The sequence below is a fragment of the Ovis canadensis genome, chromosome 14, assembly GCF_042477335.2.
Source record: "Ovis canadensis isolate MfBH-ARS-UI-01 breed Bighorn chromosome 14, ARS-UI_OviCan_v2, whole genome shotgun sequence".
Lineage (NCBI taxonomy): Eukaryota > Metazoa > Chordata > Mammalia > Artiodactyla > Bovidae > Ovis > Ovis canadensis.
In genome coordinates this window covers 62399951-62423937 of record NC_091258.1, presented here as the reverse complement: position 1 = coordinate 62423937, position 23987 = coordinate 62399951, and the positions used below count along the sequence as shown (strand labels likewise).

The 23987-nt window shown below is 42.1% G+C and overlaps 1 non-coding gene and 1 pseudogene across 1 annotated transcript; one reads left to right on the top strand and one right to left on the bottom strand.

The window, feature by feature from the left end:
• Positions 1 to 12054: 12054 nt before the first annotated feature.
• On the top strand, positions 12055 to 13024 carry LOC138419452 (alpha- and gamma-adaptin-binding protein p34 pseudogene; annotated as a pseudogene).
• A 2477-nt stretch (positions 13025 to 15501) lies between these two features.
• TRNAC-GCA (transfer RNA cysteine (anticodon GCA)) lies at positions 15502 to 15573 on the bottom strand. Its single transcript has one exon. It is a non-coding gene; the product is annotated as a tRNA-Cys (tRNA).
• Positions 15574 to 23987: the final 8414 nt, after the last annotated feature.

Here is a 23987-nt window from a genome sequence, read left to right as displayed (position 1 = left end):
GGGGGAAACAGTGGAAACAGCGTCAGACTTTATTTTTTTGGGCTCAAAAATCACTGCAGATGGTGACTGCAGCCATGAAATTAAAAGACGCTTGCTCCTTGGAAGAAAAGTTATGACCAACCTAGACAGCATATTAAAAAGCAGAGACATTACTTTGCCAACAAAGGTCCGCTTAGTCAAGGCTATGGTTTTTCCAGTGGTCATGTATGGATGTGAGAGTTGGACTGTGAAGAAAGCTGAGCGCCGAAGAATTGCTGCTTTTGAACTGTGGTGTTGGAGAAGACTCTTGAGAGTCCCTTGGACTGCAAGGAGATCCAACCAGTCCTTTCTAAAGGAGATCAGCCCTGGATGTTCTTTGGAGGGAATGATGCTGAAGCTGAAACTCCAGTACTTTGGCCACCTGATGCGAAGAGTTGACTCATTGGAAAAGACGCTGATGCTGGGAGGGATTGAGGGCAGGAGGAGAAGAGGGCATCAGAGGATAAGATGGCTGGTTGTCATCACTGAATCAATGGACATGAACTTGGGCAATTTTTGGGAAATGGTGATTAACAGGGAGGCCTGGCCTGCAGTCCATGGGGTCACAAAGAGTCAGATGCAACTGTGCAACTGAACAACAACTTGTGTCTACCAGTAGGTGGTGCAATAGCACAAGCTTTGGAGTTCTCTTGCGCGCTACCTCTGGTTATGAAAGTGAAAGTATTAGTCACTTAGTCCTGTCTCTTTGCGACCCCATGGACCCCATGGACTGTAGCCCACCAGGCTCCTCTGTCCATGAAATTCTCCAGGCAGGAATACTGGAGTGGGTAGCTGTTCCCTTGATTGAACCCGAGTCTCCTGCACTGCAGGCAGATTCTTTACATCAGAGCCACCAGGGACCCCCCAATTCTGGGTGCTCATTCTCAAATATTCAATACGTATAACTGAATATTTGAGAATGAGCACTTTCCACTCTTAGAGGCAGGTTCGATCCCTAGCTCAGGAAGATCCCTTGGAGGCAGGATGGCAACCCACCCAGTATTCTTGCCTGAAGAATCCCCTGGATAGAGGAGGAGCCTGGTGGGTGAAGCCGGGCGGGCTACATTCCATGGGGTGGCAAAAGAGTCAGACATGACTTACGGATGAAACAACAACTTTCAATTCTCCACTACCTCTGTTCGTGGTGTCCCTTGTGCCCTCATTGTTGCTGTTTTCTGGTGCCTTGCTGCTGCCATCGTTGCTGGCATTACCACCTGGGGTACTGGGAGGGTACATGCCTCCACCATGTCTGGGGTCTCCTGGCTCTGCCACAGCAGGGATCCAGGGTGGCAGGCATCTCTGCCATGACCAGAGTGGTCAGGTTGGTGGGCTCTGCTGCTGCAGACAGGGCAGGTGCTGGCGTTGTGGGTCCCTTTGTAGCTGAATGGACAGGGTCAGAGGCTCTGCTGCTGCTGTGTGATTCTCTGTGGCTGCGAGCATTGCTGCAGCTGGGAGGCTGGTGTCACGGGCACTGTCTCCCCTGAAGCCACTGGTTTCTCAGCGAGATCAGCCACCATGGCCAGGTTCCAGGGATCAGGTCAGGAACCACCTCGGCTGTTCCCCTTCTTCTGCCTCCTCTGTGTGTTCCAATCTACCCACCTTCAGATGCACACTTCTGAGGAATTCTCTGGCATCCTGCTGTGTTGGGAAGAGGCACCTTTGCTGAGTTATGGATGTTTTACTGGTTGTAGATTGAAGGGGAGAGACAAAGGGAGTGTCTCAAGCTGCTATGATGCTGAAGTCACTCCTAAAATCAGAGAGCATAGTTTTTTGTTTTGTTTTTTAAATTGTATTTATTTACCTTTGACTGCACTGGGTTGTCTTTGCTTTGCAAGGGCGTTTTCTAGTTGCAGGGAGCGGGGGCTGCCCTCTAGATCCAGTGCACAGGCTGCTCACTGTGGTGGCTTCTTTTGTTGTGGAGCATGGGCTCTGGGGCGCGGTTTCAGTAGTTGTGTTGCGTCAGTTTAGTTGCCCCTCGGCATGCAGGATCTTCTGGGACCAGGGATCAAACCCATGTCCTGTGCATTGGCAGGCAGATTCCTAACCACTGGACCACCAAGAAAGTCCAGACAGCATACAATTTTAATCTAACCTGACAACCTCTGCCTTTATTTGGTATGTTTCATTCATTTATGTGCAATGCAATTATTCATAAATTCGACTTAGATTTATCATTTTATTATTTGTTTTCTATTTGCTCCCCTGTGTTTTGTTCTTATCTTTTCCCCTTTCTGCCTTCTTTTGAGTTGGAGTTTTTTCATTTAGTTACTCTATTGGTTTCCCCAACACCTCCTCCCCTCTCCCCCATACACTGGCTGCTAATAGATGATCCTTCCCTGTCCTCTGACTGAAAAGATAGTTTCTTAAAATTTTTATGCCTTCGTTTGCTGCCCCGATCTGGGATTTGGATCACCATCTGGTTAAAGGTGGGCTTCCTTGGTGGTCAGACGGTAAAGAATCTGCCTGCAATTCAAAACACGTGGGTTCGATCCCAGGGTTGGAAAGATTCCCTGGAGAAGTGAACGGCTACCCACTCCAGTATTCTTGCCTGGATAATTCCATGGACTGAGCAGCTGGGTGGGCTACATTCCATTGGGTCGCAGAGAGTCAGATACAACTGAGCAACTAACACGTTCACTTTTTCATTGGTTAAAGTAGGAAGATACAGGAAGGTAAAAAAACCCACAAAACTTTACCACCACATCAGTAATTTTTTGGATTTTTGACTTCCCTTCCCAACCTGCCTTCTCTCAATTACTTTCCAGGGTTCTTGGGAAGTTGCTTTCTGTGTTCTGGCTAGAACTTTTAGTTGTAATCAGTGAGAGCTTACTTACAGTAGGCTTGACCAATCTTAATGAGAACCATAAGGAAACACACACACAAAATCAGCCGAGAAGAATGACATTATTTTGAGTTTTTCATGTATCTTTTATGTCCTGCTTAATTGAAAACAGTTGAATTCTGGTATCTGTTTCTGCATTCAGTGTATTGTGAAGCGTTGTTTTTGGTGAAGTATATTAGGAAAATCTGGCTTCACATGTATAAGCAGTTACAGAGGTATATTTAAAAGATTTACTAAAAATATATAAATTATACAAATATTATAAATATAATTATATAAATATTTAAAATATTATAAAAATATTATGTGGCACAGGGCTTAGTTGGGCTTCCCAGGTGGTGCTAGTGGTAAAGAACCCACCTGCCAAAGCAGGAGACATAAGAGATGAGGGTTCGATCCCTGGGTGGGGAAGATCCCCCGGAGAAGGGAACAGCAACCCACTCCTGTATTCTTGCCTAGAGAATCCCATGGACAGAGGAGCCTGATGGGCTACATACCGTCCATGGGGTCGCAGAGTTGGACACCATTGAAGCCACTTAGCAGCAGCAGCAGGGGCTCAGTTGCCCTGCAGCAAGTCGGATCTTCCCCGATCAGGGATCAAACATACACCTTCTGCATTGGCAGGCAGATTTTTTACCACTGAGCCACCAGGGAAGCCCTTGAGTACATCTTTTACCTGTTCACTGTTTTATACCATTATGCATCAGATAACTGGAAAATATTGCTTTAGTAAGTTATTCAAATTTTCAAAAATGTTGAAACATTTCATTATATAATGTTGAAAAAATCATAGTCATGAGTATCCACATTGATCTTATCAGAAAATCTGTAAATATTTAGAAAGTTGCTAGACACAAGGTGGCAGATATGTGTTTCTCCTCGAAGGTTCAGATTTTATCATCTGTCACAAATTCAGTCCGTTATTCTCCTTAAAGGGGAGTCTCACTTTGTTCTTTTTCAGAAAATATCTGCCAGATAATCAAGTCTATGGTTTTAAAATTGTTCTTTCAATGTAAAAAAAAAAGTTACACTATGACAAAAGCTGGCAGTACAGTTCATAACTCAAGTAATCCAACAAATGCTTTTTCTTGAGAGTTATCATCATTATGTAGCTTTATATTGACCTTGCATTTTGTCATGCAGTATATTAAAATGACATGTACTCAAGGGTAGAGATTTAGTGGAATTCATAATTTAAAAACTGGATATTATTGTTTGTTTTTTGCTGTGAGTCCTTTGTAGAATACAATAATTTCTAGGATGTTGGGTGCCACTGCCTTGATTTGCAACAAGAGCCAGGAGTTTTTCTTAGTTGCAGTACATGGGATCTTCATTAAGTCACATGTATCTTTTGTCATGGCACATAGACTCTGTAGTTTTGGCACGCAGGCTTCAGTAACTGTGGCACACGGACTCTCTAGTTGTGACGTGCAAGCTCTGGAGCTCACAGGCTCTGTAGATGCAGCGTGAGAGTTTAGTTGCTCCTCAGCATATGAGATCTTAGTTCCCTGACCAGGGATCAAACCCACGTCCCCTGCATGCAAGGTGGATTCTTAAGCACCGGACCATCAAGGAACTCCCAAGAGACAGGATTTTTACCTGCCGTTGTTTTTGCAGATTTTAACATAATGTAAAATCTGAATAATGTCTTAGTTTTGCTATGAAAATAAGCTTGATCCAGGGGACCCCCTGAAAGGGTTGAGGAGATGCAGGGGTCTCCAGATCCACTTTGAAAAGCACTCTACTAAGAGAAAAGATAAGGGAAGCATTTGTGGGTCTCCTACAGGACTAACAAGAATAAAAATGGATGGCACTTAACCCAGCCAGAAGGTTAGAGCCAAAGAGACCTGAAGAATAAGAAGGAATTAGATCAGTGAGGGAGGCATTCCAGACTAACAGAAGAAGCAGGGCAAGTGAGAGTATGTGTAGGAGACATAAGGGGACCAGGGGTGATGAGTTGAAACAGGAAAGAAGAGCTGGAGGCATAATTTGCAGTCTTGAATATTATCTAAGGAGTTTAAAATCTATCCTAAATGTAAAGGACAAGAACTGAAGGGTTTTAAGCTGGGAGATGACTTGACAAGATTTTACTTGTTTAGGATGATCACTCTTATTGCAGTGTAGATGTAGATGCAAAGGGGAAAAGACTTTGAGCAATGGCTATGTGAATCCATTAGTAAAATGGCAGTTGAGAAGAAGAAAGAAAAAGTGTTAGTAGCTCAATCTTGTCCAACTCTTTGTGACCGCGTGGACTGTAGCCCACCAGATCTCTGTCCATGGAATTCTCCAGGCAAGAGGACTGAAGTGGGTAAATGTTCCCTTCTCCGGGGAATCTTCCCAACCCCGGGATCAAACATGGGTCTCCTGCATTGCAGGCAGTTTCTTTACTGTCTGAACCACCAGGGACTTGGAAGTAAATAGATGAATTTGAGGCAACCCACTCCAGTATTCTTGCTTGGAAAATTTCATGGAGAGGAGCTGGGCAAGCTACAGTCCACGGGGTCACAAAGATAGACACAATTGAGTTACTAACACTAACACACACTGTATATTAACTTAAAAAATTAAACAGGCATTTTACTCTTGCTTTTCTGGAGAACTGATGCCAATGGTGGCATCATTCACTGAGATTAAGAATAAGAAAAGAACCTAGGTAGGTGGAGCGAGACTGAGGTTTGGGATATACTAAGTTTGAAGTGACTTTGAGATATCCAGTAGGTATCCAGTAGACAGACACACCATCTGGAACTCAAAGGAGAGCTATTCTTAAAATTTTCAAAACCCTCTCTTGGTGTAGAATCATTGATTTTTCTCCTGAACTTGTACCCCTGTTATCAAGAATTACTGGGTCATGTTCCTTATCTCTGTACTTCTGTTGGCCTAGCCCCAGTGACTTAGTTTTTACATCTCAGCCATTATATGGTGGTAAATAGTGAATATTGATAACTTCTGGATGGGATCTTATTTACAATAATAAATATAACAAAAGCAGGAGGTCATTTAGAATCATTACAAGGTATGAGTCACCTTATGGTGGTATCCGAAACCAGGAAAAGGTTTGAGAAGGCGTAGAAAGAGTGTAGGATGTAAGAAGAGGCAACAGTGATAGAGGCTTGAAGATGAGTGGTGGCAGAGGATAAGGAGCTTGAAAGTTGCAGCCCGAGGGGTTAGATGGAAACTTAGGTGCGTGCACACACACATGCACGTAAGCATGTGCTGTCAGAGAAACGAGCAGAGGGAGAAAATTTAAAAAACAGGTTGTGAGAGATCATATCAGAGCAGGAAGATATCCTCTGGATTTAGTTACAGTGGTTATTGGCGACCGTGGCTGGTGTAAACTCAGCAAAGTGGTGGGGTGAAAACTAGACTGTAAGGGCTGAAGAATGTAGAAAGAATACATGTAGAAGCATATAGAAAGTTGAGTTAGTGAGTGTACACTGCTCTTTCAAGAGACTTGACTCTATGGAAAGGAAAGTTAGAGGGTTTCATTTAGGGCAGAATGCATTGTTAGAAAAGTATGTGTGTGCGTGTGTGCATGTACATATGTATTTTAAAGAAACTGAACATGATTATACAATGATGTGTAGGAGCAGAGATTTAGAGAAGGGGGTTAATTGGTGAAGCCTGTCTCCTGACACAAGGAGAGGGGGATAGTATTTTGATTAGGTTGCCCTCTATCTTCAGTTCCTTCAACTTTATGCCTCTAATTAAGGGGCATGAGAACTGGAAACTACCTCTATTTGATGATAATATGATTATAAGAGGATCAGTGAAGGGACTTTCCTGGAGGTCAAGTGTTTAAGACACTGCACTCCCAGTGCAGAGGGCATGGGTTTGATCCCTGGTCAGGAAACTAAGATCTTGCATGCTGCATGGTGTGGCCAAAGTAAAAAATAAATAAATAAAAAGAATTGGTGCACAGCAACCATGAACAGGAGAATTTAGTGAAGCAGCATGACACACGATTAATATACAGAAGTCAACAGCCTTCAGCGGTATCCAGTCAGAAGAGGTCACAAAAGAGCACAGCCTATACACGAGAGCAAACAGTAATGATAATAACATACCCAGGCAGAAACTTAGCAAGAAGCCTGTAAAACTTATATGAGGAAAATTATAAATACTCATAAAAGAGGGAAAAGTAAACATGAATGAATGGAAGGCCAATTTCTTTGAATAGAAGTCTCACATAATATAGTAATTCTTTCCAAGTTGATTTATAAATGCAATGGAACTCCCTCAAAACTATCATCAGGTTTTTATCTAGAATTAGAAAAGTTGATTATAAAAATATATTTGAAAGAGTAAACAAGCACAGCTAGGAAAGCTCTTAGAAAAAGGACCATGACAGGTAGGTAATGACCAGAGAGTTAAACACAGTATAAAACTTCTGTAATTACAACAATGAGGAATTAGCACATGAATGGATAGACCAAAAAAATAGTAGAAAATTCAGAAAGCAGACCCAAGTGCATATAGAAATTTAGTATATAATAAAGGTTGCATTTCAAACCACTGGAGGGAAGAAGGATTTTTTAAATAAGTACTGGGGTAAGTGGATAATCATATGGAAAAAGATCAAATTGAATCTACTCCTTACACCATATATCAGAATAAATTTTAAAAGACTCAGAGATCTGAATTTTAAAAGATGAAACTATGAAAATCCTAAAAGAAAACAATGACTTGATTTATAATCTTCAAGTGGGCGAAAGTTGCTAACTGTGATTCAGAATGTAGAAGCAGTAAAAGAAAAGATACAGTTGACTACATAATGATCAATTTTTGCATAGCAAAAAATACAATGAGAAAAAAAGACAAAAGAACAGAATTCACAGAAAACACAAGTCCTTAAACAAATGAGCAGATGCTCGACCTCTTATAATACTTAAAATGCAAATAAAACTACATTGAGATATAATTTATTTATCTGATTGATAACATACTTTGTTGTTCTAATGTTGTGGGGAAATTGGCACGCTCATATTGCTGGTGGGAATGAAAAATAGTACAAACCTTAAAGAGTCCCCCTACATGCAGGAGACCTGGGTTGGATCCCTGGGTCAGCAAGATCCCTTGGAGGAGGGCATGGCAACCCACTCCAGTATTCTTGCCTGGAGGATCCCATGGACAGAGGAGCCTGACGGGCTACAGTTCATGGGGTCACAAAGAGTCAGAAAGAACTTAATGACTTTCACTCATATAGAGGAGGATCTGGTAATCTCCAGCAAAGTCACATACATGTAGCTTTTTACATATCAATCTCACTTCTAAAGAACTTATATATTCCCTTTGATCCAGAAATTCTCATTTTACTCTCATTTCTAGGGTTCTATCACAAAGATACAGTGACAAAAATATAAAATAATGAAAGTACAAGGGTGTTAATGGTAGTATTTTTTGTAACAAAAAAATACTTGAAACCAAAATATCCATCAGTAGTGGAATGACTGAATAAACTTAAGGTATATTTACACAGTAGAGTACTATGCAACTCTAAAGAAGAATGGAGATCTTTACATGTTGTTATGGTATGACCGCCATGATAAAGTGTTACACAAAATAGTAAAGTGTAGGATGGTGTATGCAACATGCTACCTTTCGTGTAAGAAAGAAGGGAAATGCAAATACATACGTACGTTTGTGTATTTTCAAAGAGAAACACTGGAAATGAATAAAAATCCCATAAATATAGTTATTTACAGGTGAAAATAAGAACTCTTTTTCCAGCAGTTCTTTTTCTTTTAATTTTTGGCTGTCCTGGGCCTTCGTTGCTGTGCAGGTGTTTCTCTAGTTGTGGCTAGCGGGGGCTGTTCTCAGGTTGCGGAGGGCAGGTTTCTCATTGGGGTGGCTCTCTTGTTGCAGAGCACAGGCTCTAGGGTGCGCAGACTTGAGTAGCTGCAGTGTGGGCTCAGTAGCTGTGGTTCTCCAAGCTCAATAGTTGCTGGCTCAGGGGCTTAGCTGTCCTGTGGCTTGTGGGATCTTCCCGAATCAGGGGTGGAACCCGTGTCTCCTGCATTGGCAGGCGGATTCTTGACCACCCGGGAAGACGGGAGAAGAAATGCGATAGAGGGCACAGAGACTGCAGCTAGACCTCTGGGAATATACCTCATTATAAAACCTGGGCTTTGGAATCGTGCAAATGTTTTATACATTTCTCTCTCTCTTTTTTTTCCAAAGAGATCAAAGGGCCGCAACCGGCCCCTGTGCCCCCGCGCCCCAGGGGTGGCAGAGGACCCACGGCGCGGATGCTTATAGCCTCACGTTTCGTCGGCCCTCAGCTCTGCCCGCAGCAGTCCCTTTCCGCGTCCCAGCGCCTGGGCGTGGCCCCGGCCAGGAGGGGAGGGGGCGAGGCGCTGAGGCCCGGAGGTCCCGCGAGGGCCGCCCCCTCCCCCTCGCCCCTCCTCCGGCGGGGTCGCGCCGCTGGACCCGAGGGCCCGGCTTAGGCTGGACGGACGCCTCCCTAGACCTACGGGCGCGGGCGAGTCCGGGGACGTGCGCGCGAACCCTGCCATCGCTCCTGTCGCGCGGACCAGGGCAGCCGCCGAGGGTGGGCTGAGGACGCCGCTGGGTAGGGGTAGGGGGGCGCCCGTCGGGAGAGGTAGAAACGAACAGCCTCCAGAGTCCAGCCGCCTAGTGCAGCTACAAACTCTTGTGGGGAGGGCTGGCTTTCGGTAGATCGGTAAACTAGTAGGAATCAAAGCTCTTTGAGAAATGACTGATTTCTGGGTTTGGTGAGGAAGTGTACAGTGATGAGCCTGACTGTACTGTCAGGCTGTACTGTACTGTCAGCCATACTGTACTGTCATACTGTACAGTATGACAAGAGTACGACATCTTGTCATACTATAAATCAAGGAGGCTCCTACTAGTCAAAGGTGGAAATTGAAAGAGCAAATATGTTTAAAACCTATATATTCGTAATAGTATTAAACACAGACACACACACCCAATGTTTGCCTTCAGAAAGAGCTAAGTCTGAAAACTGAAGCATTTGAGTTGTTTTTTCTGTATTACCTGCAACTCAGGGCAACCAAGGAATTAATGAGGAATGTTTCTCTTTATAGTGGTGTATGTGTATATCAGTATACAGATGTTTCTGTATATAGTATCTAGTAAATGAAGAAAGAATGATAAATTAGCAACCCCCATTTTGCAAAGTCCCTAATAAAATAATAAATCTAGGAAGGTTGCCAGATTCGGCCTATAAATTTCATGGGAACTACTTATAAAATTATAGTAGAGTTATATTGAACATGTATGAGTTTTAGTTGCTCAGTCATGTCCAACTCTTTTTGATCCCATGGACTCTAGCCCTCCAGGCTCCTCTGTCTATGGATTTCTCCAGGCAAGAATACTGGAGAGGGTAGCCATTCTCTTCTCGGAGGGATCTTCCCATCCCAGGGATCGAACCTGGGTCTCCTGCCACCAGGGAAGCCCTATATTGAACATATTTATCCTGAAAATTAATTTTGTTTATCTGAAGTTCAAGTTTAACTGAATGTCCTATATTTTACCTGGCAGCCCTAGATCTAGATAATGATCAACAGCTGATGTTAACATAACTGAGACAGATGCAGAAGTATCATTTAATAAAATTAAACATTCATTTATGTGTTAAAAAAACTAAAAAATAGAAGGAAACTGTTTAATAGAATAATGTGTACTCACAGAAATACTATGCAAGCATTATATTTAGTAGCAAAATGTTGAAAGCTTTTGCTTTCTGATCAGGAGGAAGACTAGAATGCCCTCATCATGACTTTTATTCTACTATGTATTAGAGAGGCTAAAGAAAAGATATAAAGATGAGAAAGAGAGTAATTAAACTCATTCATAAGCCCATGTGGCTCAGTGTGTAAAGAATTTGTTTACAATGTAGGAGATGTAGGAGTCGCAGGTTTGGTGCCCAGGTCAGGGAGATCCCCTGGACGAAGGCCTGGCAACCCACTCCAGTATTGTTGCCTGGAGAACCCCATGGACAGAGGAGCCTGGTGGGCTACAGTCCATAGGGTTGTAGAGTCAAAAATGACTGAGGCAACTGAATGCATTCATAAGCAATAGGATTGGGTACATAAGAAATTTTTTTAAACCCTACCAATAAATTATTAGAATAATGAATGGTGACTTCTGGTTCCACACAAGTTGGCAGAGGTTCATTTCTCCCTACCTCTCTGTGATATGGCCAACAAAAATTCTAGAAATAATACAACAGACATTTGTAAGAAGTCTGTGAAAGGTATAAAGTAGAAGCCTAAGTGACTTGGGACCTTAGGACTTGAGGAACAACACAGTGAACCAGCATTTCTCAACTGACCCAATGACAGGAGGTGGCCCACACCCACTGGCTCTCTAGCCTTCATTCAGCAGTAGAAGACACTCAAGTAGGTGCTTTTCTCTCCCATGGGCGTTATCAGCAGTGATCAAGCAGAAGCCCCACTGGCACTGGGCAGCCCAGGAAGAAAGTGCTCTCCACCCCTTCATGCCAGTATCTCCTACCCATAATCTAGCAGCATCATGCAGGCACTAGGAAATTCTTTCAATTTCCACTGTTGTTGCCAAAACAAATTGGATGCAAGTGCAACCATAACTAGGGAAAGTAAAAAGACCAGAATAACACTACAAGTCTTCTGAAAATTAAATTGTCACTGGAACCACAGCACACAAAACTAGGCCAGGACCTGCATGCTAAACCTAGACATGGCAACTGCCTGCTAAAATGGAAGAGTTAAATAAGATCCAGAGTTTTTTTTTTTTAATCATAATATCTAAAATATTCAGGATATAATAAAATAATCACACATCCTAACAAAAACCAGGAAGGTCACACCTTGAATGAGAAGACAATCAACAGATGCCCACACTGAGCTGAATTAGATGTTGGAATTATCTGATGAAGATGTAAAGTAGCCATTATAAAAATGCTTCATCAAGCAGTTACAAATACTCTTGAGACTAATGAAAAAGTAGAAAATTTCACCAAAGGTATAGAAAATATAAAACAATGGAAATGATGAAACTGAGAATGATAATAACTGATATTTAAAGACTCACTGGAAAGACTCAAGAGGAGGAGGAATATGACCGAAGAAAGCATAAGTGACTCTGAAGATAAAACAATAGAAATTGCCCAATCGGAAAAAAGAAAAAAAATCAGAGTGGCTCTGGGAAGGAACTGGTTCACGGGCACAGTGATGGCTGTGGGCATCCCCTGCATGCTTGTTACTAGCTGCTCCTCCACCTTCTCCGCAGACCGGCTGGTGCAACATATTCTTGGAACAGAAGATGCTGTTGTGGAAGTGACTGCCAACGATGCTGTGAGATTTGATCCCTGGACCATCGATAATAAATACTGCTCAGCAGATATCAATCTGTGTGTGGTGCCAAACAAATTTCTCGTCACTGCAGAGACTGCAGAGTCTATCCAAGCATTTGTGGTTTACTTTGACAGCACACAAAAATCTGGTCTTGATAGTGTTTCTTCCTGGCTTCCTCTGGCAGAGTCATGGTTACCTGAGGTGATGATCTTGGTTTGCAATAGAGTGTCTGAAAATGGTGTAAACCGACAGAAAGCTCAAGAGTGGTGTATCAAACATGGCTTTGAATTGGTAGAACTTAGACTGGAAGAGTTGCCCGAGGAAGATGATGACTTCCCAGAATCTACAGGAGTAAAGCGAATTGTTCAAACCTCGAATGCCAATGTCTGGTCCAATGTAGTGATGAAGAATGAGAGGAACTGAGGCCTTAACCATCTCAGCTCATTGACGGGAGCAAACCATAGCATTGGGTCAGCAGAGACCTGCCACAGAGACCTGCCACTCAAAGCAGCCCTGTGTTCCAGCAGCAGAGAGGACCGAATGCCTCTTGGATCATCGAGGGGCTGCCTCTAACACAGTAGACAGGCAGGTCGATAGCATTGTGGATCCCATATTAGACCTGGATATTCAAGAACTTTCCAGTCTTACTACAGGTGGTGGAGATTTGGAGAATTTTCAAAGACTGTTTTCAAAGTTAAAAGAAATGAAAGACAAGGCTGCGACGCTTCCTCATGAGCAAAGAAAGATGCATGCAGAAAAGGTGGCCAAAGCCTTCTGGATGGCAATTGAGGGAGACAGAGATGAAATTGAAGGCCTTTCATCTGAGAAAGAGCACTAAACTATTCATGCTAGGGCTTGCCTGACTCAGACCCGAGCACTCTCTCCCTGAGATTCTTCTCTCCTCAACCCAGTCATCTTTTGCTGAAATTACCAGCATCATGTTGGCTGCCTGACTTGTTTATAGGGTCCCATTAATTTTAGTTTTTAGTAGAGGGTAAAGCAGAAATCTCTTCTCCCTCAGTGTTGGGGTCCTTTAATGGACCAGGATGTCGTGGTCCGGAGTCGATAATAAGAAAGTGAAAGAGAGAGTCGGAGGGAGGGAGGGAGAGAGAGAGAGAGAAAGAAAAAAAGAAAGACACGAGGACCCAAGCTCTTATGGAGCAAAGGTACTTCAGTGATTTTTCTGTGAGTATATATAAGCTGTAATACAAGAAATTTCTTTCAACAATGATAAAGATCAGAAAACCAAATGTACAGTAACCGTTACCAAGGGAACAGGGATAATAATGGTCACAAGTTCAGGAGATAATCCATATCTCAAAAAGGGGGGCGAGACTAAGCAGTTTTATAAAGAGAATGCTTACTAAGGGAGACCCAAGTCTGTCTCACACAATGACCTCAGTTCCTGGGAGCAGCCTGCTGTTCCGCTTAAAAAGAAACAAAGGACTTGTGAGAAACAGCAGGTAGGAATCCTCCCATTAAATACTCCCTGACAATTCCTCCTTGTTTATTTATAATATTTGTAAAAAGAGTTCTGACCATTAGAGTTTGTTAGTTTTAATAATCTTTGCATGAAAGCAATGGTAGATGACAAAATAATTGTCAAGACAATCACTAAAATTACAGTTCCAGACCCGATGCTGTGAGTAATGTTCTGAAACCATCCACGTGGGTCTAGCCCAGATAATTGATCAGCTAGTTGTTCAACTAAAGTTTTCAAATTAGTGGAAGAGGACAGACTTTTAGAAAAGGTTTCAAATTTCTTTTTGTAATAATTGCACATTCAGAGAGGCATTATCATGTATGTTTTGTAAATGAAATTTGATTTGTTCCCAGTTGTAGGCACTATTATTGAAATAAACAGGAGTAACACAAAATTGAGTAGAATTCCAATCACATTTTAGCATCACCTGTTTTTGTACATCTGTTAATTGATCTCCAACCCATTTGATGGATGTTTTAGTTCCTGTATTTCCTCTTGAATATCCTCATCTATCTGAGCCTGAGTGGCCCATATAGTATGGGCATCTTTAGTCCAATTTTGAATAAAATTATGTGTTTGAATTGAGGTTTGTAAAGCAATACCAGTGACAGCAGCATTGGTGCAAATAGCTATTAATCTCAAAATGCCAAAAATCAGCCATCCATTGAATCATTTAGAGCGTTGGAGCAATTTAGTAAGTAACCAGGAAGCAAGTCCAGCCATGGGACCTTCTTCCCAGGGCCAGTGGAGATTTATTGGTAACCACAGATTATGTCAAGATCGAAGAATCAAAAGGGAGTCATTTCTCAAGGAAATAAAGAAGTTAAGACAAGTATATAATTTACAGTTTATGCAAGTTACAGAACATAAAGTCTTATTGAATTGTAAATTTCCTATAGCTATAACAAAAGGAAGTGGGACGTAGGCTTGTATAAAATATGATTGATTATAATGAAAGAAAGAGTTCCTATGACTACGATTGGTCCCTGTGAAATGTCCAATCCAAGTCCCAAGTTCCTCGGTGCTTGCAGCAGTTTCCAGATGTCTCATAGTTTAGGCCCAATCTGTTTATCAAGGACGATTCGAGGACGAGGAGGGGCCATTCTACTGTCAAGTCACTCAAGAGTCCTCTGTCATGGTAATGTTCCATTGTAGTATTAGTAACCTTCAATGCTACTTGAGTAATACAATCACATACAGTGCTGTTAATATCATCTGAGCAGTTAGATAACCTTATACCATGGGGTCCCCAATTGACAATTGTATGATTAGCCACAAACATTAATTTTCCTGACTTGGTCTGACATTTGTCCCAATGAACAGGAATATATTTAAAGTTCGTATTAGTAAACCCTTTGCATATTTGTAAACCCTTTGTAAAGAACATTCTTTGTTCTTTCTTTAATTCTTTCCCTAAAGTTTCAATAGTATAAATATGGTTCATGGACAAAGAAAGGGCAATAAATAATCCAAGCAGCATGTGGAAGTTCCTTTTTGGAGGCAGGACAAAAGCCAATGTTTGTTGATTAACATTAATATATAATTTTGTTTGGCCCATGCATAAGGGAAGGATTTCACAGCCTAGAGAAATGTTAATTAGTCTTCCTTTTTTCTCAGAATGAGAGGGCCCCTCCAAGCTCCAAGGAGGGGGTATATGTGTTGAGCCATTAGTGGATACGATTGGTCCTATATCTGTCCATTCTATGAAGTGAAGTGAAGTCATTCAGTCGTGTCCGACTCTTTGTGACCCCATGGACTGTCGCCTGCTCAGGCTCCTCTGTCCATGGGATTCTCCAGGCAAGAATACTGGAGTGGGTTGCCATTTCCTTCCCCAGGGGATCTTCCCAACCCAGGGATCGAACCTGGGTCTCCTGCATTGCAGGCAGACGCTTTATCCTCTGAGCCACCAGGGAAGCCTGCGGCGAACTATAACCTACGATAAAAAAGGGGGGTTAGGTATACAAGCCCGATAAGTGTGATCAATCAAGTCAGCCTGAGTGGGGGAAGCAAAAGCAAGCAAAGCAAGCATCAGTTCAGTTCAGTCGCTCAGTTGTGTCCGACTCTTTGCGACCCCATGTTTTGCAGCACACCAGGCTTCCCTGTCCATCACCAACTCCCGGAGTTCACTCAAACTCACGTCCATCGAGTCGGTGATGCCATCCTGCCATCTCATCCTCTGTTGTCCCCTTCTCCTCCTGCCCCCAATCCCTCCCAGCATCAGGGTCTTTTCAATGAGTCAACTCTTCACATGAGGTGTCCAAAGTATTGGAGTTTCAGCTTTAGCATCAGTCCTTCCAATGATCACCCAGGACTGATCTCCTTTAGAAAGGACTGGTTGGATATCCTTGCAGTCCAAGGGACTCTCAAGAGTCTTCTCCAACACCACAGTTCAAAAGCATCAATTCTTTGGCGCTCAGCTTTCTTCACAGTCCAACTCTCACATCCATACATGACCACTGGAAAAACAATAGCCTTGAATAGATGGACTTTTGTTGGCAAGGTAATATCTCCGCTTTTCAATATAGTATCTAGGTTGGTCATAACTTTCCTTCCAAGGAGTAAGTGTCTTTTAATTTCATGGCTACAGTCACCATCTGCAGTGATTTTGGAGCCCCCCAAAATAAAGTCTGACACTGTTTCCATTGTTTCCTCATCTATCTGCCATGAAGTGATGGGACCAGATGCCATGATCTTCGTTTTCTGAATGTTGAGCTTTAAGCCAACTTTTTCACTCTCCTCTTTCACTTTCATCAAGAGGCGTTTTAGTTCCTCTTCATTTTTTGCCATAAGGGTGGTGTCCTCTGCATATCTGAGGTTATTGATATTTCTCCCTGCAATGTTGATTCCAGCTTGTGCTTCCTCCAGCCCAGCGTTTCTCATGATGTACTCTGCATAGAAGTTAAATAAGCAGGGTGACAATATACAGCCTTGACGTACTCCTTTTCCTATTTGGAACCAGTCTGTTGTTCCATGTCCAGTTCTAACTGTTGCTTCCTGGCCTGCATATAGATTTCTCAAGAGGCAGGTCAGGTGGTCTGGTATTCCCATCTCTTGAAGAATTTTCCACAGTTTATTGTGATCCACACAGTCAAAGGCTTTGGCATAGTCAATCAAGCAGAAATAGATGTTTTTCTGGAACTCTCTTGCTTTTTCGATGATCCAGCGGATGTTGGCAATTTGATCTCTGGTTCCTCTGTCTTTTCTAAAACCAGCTTGAACATTGGGAAGTTCACGGTTCACGTATTGCTGAAGCCTGGCTTGGAGAATTTTGAGCATTACTTTACTAGCATGCGAGATGAGTGCCATTGTGTGGTACTTTGAACATTTGGCATTGCCTTTCTTTGGGACTGGAATGAAAACTGACCTTTTCCAGTCCTGTGGCCACTGCTGAGTTTTCCAATTTGCTGGCATATTGAGTGCAGCACTTTCACAGCATCATCTTTCAGGATTTGAAATAGCTCAACTGGAATTCCATCACCTGCACTAGCTTTGTTCGTAATGATGCTTTCTAAAGCCCACTTGACTTCACATTCCAGGATGTCTGGCTCTAGGTTAGTGATCACACCATCATGATTATCTGGATCGTGAAGCTCTTTTTTGTGCAGTTCTTCTGTGTATTCTTGCCACCTTTTCTTAATATCTTCTGCTTCTGTTAGGTCCATACCATTTCTGTCCTTTATCAAGCCCATCTTTGCATGTAACGTTCCTGTGGTATCTTTAATTTTCTTGAAGAAATCTCTAGTCTTTCCCATTCTATTGTTTTCCTCTATTTCTTTGCATTGATCGCTGAGGAAGGCTTTCTTATCTCTCCTTGCTATTCTCTGGAACTCTGCCTTCAGATACTTGTATCTTTCCTTTTCTCCTTTGCTTTTCACTTCTCTTCTTTTCATAGCTATTTGTAAGGCCTCCTCAGACAGCCATTTTGCTTTTTTGCATTTCTTTTCCATGGGGATGGTCTTGATCCCTGTCTCCTGTACAGTGTCACGAAACTCATTCCATAGTTCATCAGGCACTCTGTCTATCAGATCTAGTCCCTTAAATCTATTTGTCACTTCCACTGAATAATCATAAGGGATTTGATTTAAGTCATACCTGAATGATCTAGTGCTCTTCCCCACTTTCTTCAATTTCAGTCTGAATTTGGCAATAAGGAGTTCATGATCTGAGCCACAGTCAGCTCCTGGTCTTGTTTTTGCTGACTGTTTTTGCTGAGCTTCTCCATCTTTGGCTGCAAAGAATATAATCAATCTGATTTTGGTGTTGACCATCTGGTGATGTCCATGTGTAGAGTCTTCTCTTGTGTTGTTGGAAGAGGCAGTTTGCCATGACCAGTGCATTCTCTTGGCAAAACTCTATTAGCCTTTGCCCTGCTTCATTCTGTACTCCAAGGCCAAATTTGCCTGTTACTCCAGGTGTTTCTTGACTTCCTACTTTTGCATTCCAGTCCCCTATAGTGGACTGAGAGTGCCAGGCTGCTTCGGCACAGGAGTGGCCGAGAGGAGCTACCCCACATCTGAGGTCAGGGGAGGCGGTCGAGAGGAGCTACCCCACGTCCAAGGAGCAGTAGCTGTGAGGGCGCAGGAGGGCCGAGAGGAGCTACTCCACGTTCAAGGTCGGGAGGGGCGGCCATGAGGAGATACCCCTCGTCCAAGGTAAGGAGCAGCGGCTGCGCTTTGCTGGAGCAGCCATGAAGAGATACCCCACGTCCAAGGTAAGAGAAACCCAATTAAGATGATAGGTGTTGCGAGAAGGCATCAGAGGGCAGAAACAGTGAAACCATAATCACAGAAAACTAGTCAATGTGATCACACGGACCACAGCCTTGTCTAACTCAATGAAACTAAGCCATGCCATGTGGGGCCACCCAAAATGGGAGGGTCATGGTGGAGAGGTCTGACAGAATGTGGTCCACTGGAGAAGGGAATGGCAAACCACTTCAGTATTCTTGCCTTGAGAACCCCAAACAGTATGAAAAGGCAAAAAGGTAGGACACTGAAAGAGGAACTCCCCAGGTTGGTGGGTGCCCAATATGCTACTGGAGATCAGTGGAGAAATAACACCAGAAAGAATGAAGGGATGGAGCGAAAGCAAAAACAATACCCAGTTGTGGATGGGACAGGTGATAGAAGCCAAGGTTCAATGCTGTAAAGAGCAAAATTGCATAGGAACCTAGAATGTGAGGTCCATGAATCAAGGCAAATTGGAAGTGGTCAAACAGGAGATGGCAAGAGTGAACGTCGACATTCTAGGAATCAGTGAACTAAAGTGAACTGGAATGGATGAATTTAACTCAGATGACCATTGTATCTACTTCTATGGGCGGGAATCCCTTAGAAGAAATGGAGTAGCCATCATGGTCAACAAAAGAGTCTGAAATGCAGTACTTAGATGCAATCTCAAAAACGACAGAATGATCTTTGTTCATATCCAAGGCAAACTGCCGGGGTCCAGCCCTGGTGGATCCAGGGAATTCAAAGGTGGGGACGGCGTTGGCGTCCTTGGAAAAATACATATTTAATTACAGATAGAGAGGGATTAGAAATGGATAGTGTAGTAGGAAAATTAGTGGAGAAAAAGAGGCTGAATAACTTGGTTTACATGGAATAGCATCCATGCTCCAGATGGGAATTCAGCCAGAGAAACGAGGAGCAAGAAAGAAGCAACATGGGGGAATCAGTCTTTCCGGAAACTGATCCCATTTTCTTTATTTTTAGGTTTGCTTATATACCTTTTGTTACACATAGGGATGAATACAGAGTCATGCAGGGGTTAGCAGTCCTGACATTTATCAAAATCAGGTGCTTCACATAAAAAGGTCTTAGGGATTTTACATCATCTTATGGCCATAAGACCTGCTGACATTTTATGATCCTTTCTTTCTGATAACCAAAAAACTTATTTCTTCCAAGGGTGTGTTTTCTTAAACCAGGCACCACCCTACAAATAGTTACATTCCTATAGGGTGAGGGTGTAGTGAGTTACAGTCAAGAAAGGAATTTATTTAACCCAAGGTTAACATGATTAATCTTAAAGGTTAATACTTATTTCTCCTATATGTTAGTTATATTCATTATAAGGACAGGGAATATGGAGATTTAGCAGCAAACATCAGCCCAACAAATGAAAATCCTTTCACCAATGTTCCCCTTAAGATCTATTTAGTCTTAAGATAGTAATAAAGTTACATTTTTACATAGCAAGGACACAGTGATTTATAACAGAGTACAGTGATCTATTACAAAAGAGAAAATTCATTAACTCAAAAAGTCTAGTATTGCTAACCTTAAAAACTACTATATTTCCTTTTCTATATTCCAAATACATTGATTAATATATTCCCAGGTGCCTAAGGATATGGAGGCCTGGCGGCAATCATTGACTCAACAATGAGAAAAGCCCTATGCTAATTAAGACTCTCAAAATACTCCAAAACCCTCTGGGCTGTTTATGGTTCAGAGGTAGTAAACAATCATGTGTGTAGTGGCAGGAGTATGGATAATCGTGTCACACAAGCTAGTCTGTCAGCAGAGAGGTTTGACCTGAAACACCCTTGTCCCACCCAGGGCAGGGAATTAGCAGCAATTATTGACACAACAAATGAAAAAACCCTTCACCAATATAATTCCTAACCAACCCGTTATACTAATAATTTCTAACTCCCCAAAAGAATTTGCCTTTAGTAAGTCTAAAACATCTCGTGTCTCTCAGGTTGGGAGGCTGTAAACAATCACATGTGGTCAGACGAACCTATAGAGGCGGGCTAGATAACCTTCAGAGGAGTCTGTAAGCTGAAACACTCTTGTCACACCCAGGAACTTTTATTGCCTTGGAGCTGCACGTTTACTCCTTCTCCGAGAGAAACGGATATGGGGGAGAGCGCCCCGTAAAGTCAGAGGTGTAGGTGAGAGCATAAAACAGACTCTGGTTTGGGGGTTAGATGCTCGGGAACAGGGGTTTCTTGAGGCTTGATCACGCCTTTGCGTATGCCAAGCCTCCTTCCTCATGACCTTTGCCATGGGCGGAGTTCCTCACGCTGGCCCCCGGCAGCAAACCATTCAATATCACGGTAATCCAAGCCTATGCCCCAACTAGTAATGCTGAAGAAGCTGAAGTTGACCTACAAGACCTACAAGACCTTTTAGAACTAACACCCAAAGCAAGCATAGCAAAGAAAAATATTTTCAGGATTCCGAGGCATTCCCTGTTGAGAAATCAGATTTTCAGCTTGATTAGTAAGGGTTTTTATCTGTCCCCAAGTAGGGAGATCATAAGGTCAGTGACATCCAGTGCAGCGTTTTTTGGAAACTTTTTAAACCGCCATGGCTTGTTTTGGAATTTCTTCCTCCTGGGTTTTTGTTTTTTCGTCTCTAATTTGAATGCTGGGGGCCCCCTTAGGTTGAATCTTCTGAAGAGGAAGCCATGTGTGTTTGTTGGATCCATCTAGAGAAATAAAAGCATATCCCTTTCCCTGTAAGATTAGTTTCTTAGATTTCCATTGATTAGTTGACCCATCTTGATATCAAATGGGCAAAGGAAAGGAGGTGTCCTTTAATGTTTCAAAATGTTTTTCTGTTTTTGTCAAAATATCTCCCTGTGTTAAGTTTAAAAAAATTAAAATAAATAAAGCTATTATTAACAATAGTTATAGAAAGAAAGGAAAGTGATAATGATGAAAACATTCCTAGGAAATATTTCAGTCCAAAAATAAACATCTAGAGATCTGTTTGGGGACTGTAGATAATATCTCCCAAGAGGACACTGAGAAGCTTTTATTTTAAGTTGACCTTAACTCTTGACTATTTAAACCTTTCGTCTTGAATGTTGTTTCCATGAATTTGTTTATTTCTGTGTCAAATGTATGAGCCATCATCTTGCTCAGCCAATGCTATTGTTCCTCCTTTTCATATATGTAAATCAAATAGATCCAATTTTGGCTTTAAGTTAACTTCTTGGTCTTTGTTGACAACATTGATGTTGTTAGAGGTAGGTTTTTCTGGTTGATACAGTTTATGCCTCATGTTTAACAGATGGAACAGTCAGTGGCCCAAAGCAAGCCTTTGTAGATATATGTACCCATTTAAAAAATATTTTTTCATTAGTTCCAGGTGTCGGAGGCATAGTCTGTCTAATGTAGAGTTCATCAGCTCCAACCAAGCAACGTGTTAGTAAGCAAGTTTGTCTTAATTCCCATGAGGTACTATAGTCTTGTTGTCATCACTGACTAACTATGAAAATTTGGCTATGGTTTTGAAATAATGGGTTGATTTCTTTCTCATTCAGTACATACATCTTTTCTGATATAAAGAGAAATGGGATCTGACTATGTTTTAAGTGGTTTGTGTTATTTGGGGCAAAGGATTAGGAGTAAACATTCAAATATTTTTTTTTCTAAGTGAAATTATTGAAAAGCTGATGCAGAACAATTTGATAAATGACATGTTGCTCATATCCAAATATATTTGACCTTGTCCTTGGAAAAGAAATGCAGCTTGGCACCTGTTGAATCTCTCTGTTCAGTGTGTCAAGGAAGATGATTATACTTACAAGACGGGCTTGAAAAGAAGGTGAATATTTGCACTTTTGATATTCTTAGGAACAAATAACTTATTTGGCAAACGGTGTCTTTTTTATGTTGTTTTTGTTTTGTATTGTGAAATAGGCATTGAAGTTGCTGTTATTTTGTTTTAAGAATCTTACAGACTGGAAACAGAAATAAAGCTATATGAGCGACTGAACTGAACTGAACAGTAGTTAAAGGCAATGCCAAAGAATGCTCAAACTACTCACAATTGCACTCATCTCGCGTGCTAGTAAAGCAATGCTCAAAATTCTCCAAGCCAGGCTTCAGTAATATGTGAACTGTGAACTTCCCGATGTTCAAGCTGGTTTTAGAAAAGACAGAGGAACCAGAGATCAAATTGCCAACATCCGCTGGATCATCGAAAAAGCAAGAGAGTTCCAGAAAAACATCTATTTCTGCTTGATTGACTATGCCAAAGCCTTTGACTGTGTGGATCACAATAAACTGTGGAAAATTCTTCAAGAGATGGGAATACCAGACCACCTGACCTGCCTCTTGAGAAACCTATATGCAGCCCAGGAAGCAACAGTTAGAACTGGACATGGAACAACAGACTGGTTCCAAATAGGAAAAGGAGTACGTCAAGGCTGTATATTGTCACCCTGCTTATTTAACTTCTATGCAGAGTACATCATGAGAAACGCTGGGCTGGAAGAAGGCCAAGCTGGAATCAAGATTGCCGGGAGAAATATCAATAACCTCAGATATGCAGATGACACCACCCTTATGGCAGAAAGTGAAGAGGAACTAAAACGCCTCTTGATGAAAGTGAAAGAAGAGAGTGAAAAAGTTGGCTTAAAGCTCAACATTCAGAAAACGAAGATCATGGCATCTGGTCCCATCACTTCATGAGAAATAGATGGGGAAACAGTGGAAACAGTGTCAGACTTTATTTTTGGGGGCTCCAAAATCACTGTAGATGGTGACTGCAGCATGAAATTAAAAGACGCTTACTCCTTGGAAGGAAAGTTATGACCAACCTAGATAGCATATTGAAAAGTAGAGACATTACTTTGCCAACCATAGCCAGTGATTTTTTCCAGTGGTCATGTATGGATGTGAGAGTTGGACTGTGAAGAAAGCTGAGCGCCAAAGAATTGATGCTTTTGAACTGTGGTGTTGGAGAAGACTCTTGAGAGTCCCTTGGACTGCAAGGAGATCCAGTCAGTCCGTTCTAAAGGAGGTCAGCTCTGGGATTTCTTTGGAAGGAATGATACTAAAGCTGAAACTCCAGTACTTTGGCCACCTCATGAGAAGAGTTGACTCATTGGAAAAGACTCTGATGCTGGGAGGGATTAGGGGCAGGAGGAGAAGGGGACGATAGAGGAGGAGATGGCTGAATGGCATCACCGACTCGATGGACGTGAGTTTGAGTGAACTCCGGGAGTTGGTGATGGGCAGGGAGGCCTGGTGTGCTGTGATTCATGGGGTCGCAAAGAGTCAGACACGACTGAGTGACTGAACTGAACTGAACTGAACTGATAGGCTTAAAGAATATATTGCATTAGAATCTAGTAAAGTCTGCTCTGGATAAGGAAGATAAAAGTGTTCCTGTGTATTTTTCTTTATTTAATTTTTTATTTGTAGCTTTAGTGTGTAATGTGTTTGTTTAATTATGTCTTGTGTTTGTAGACTATAAGGAATGTTTGTAATCTGTTTAATAGAGAATGAATGTAAAAATTGTTTGAATTGTTTAGAAATATAGGCAGGGCCATTGTCTGTTTTTATAGAATTAAGTGTTCTCAT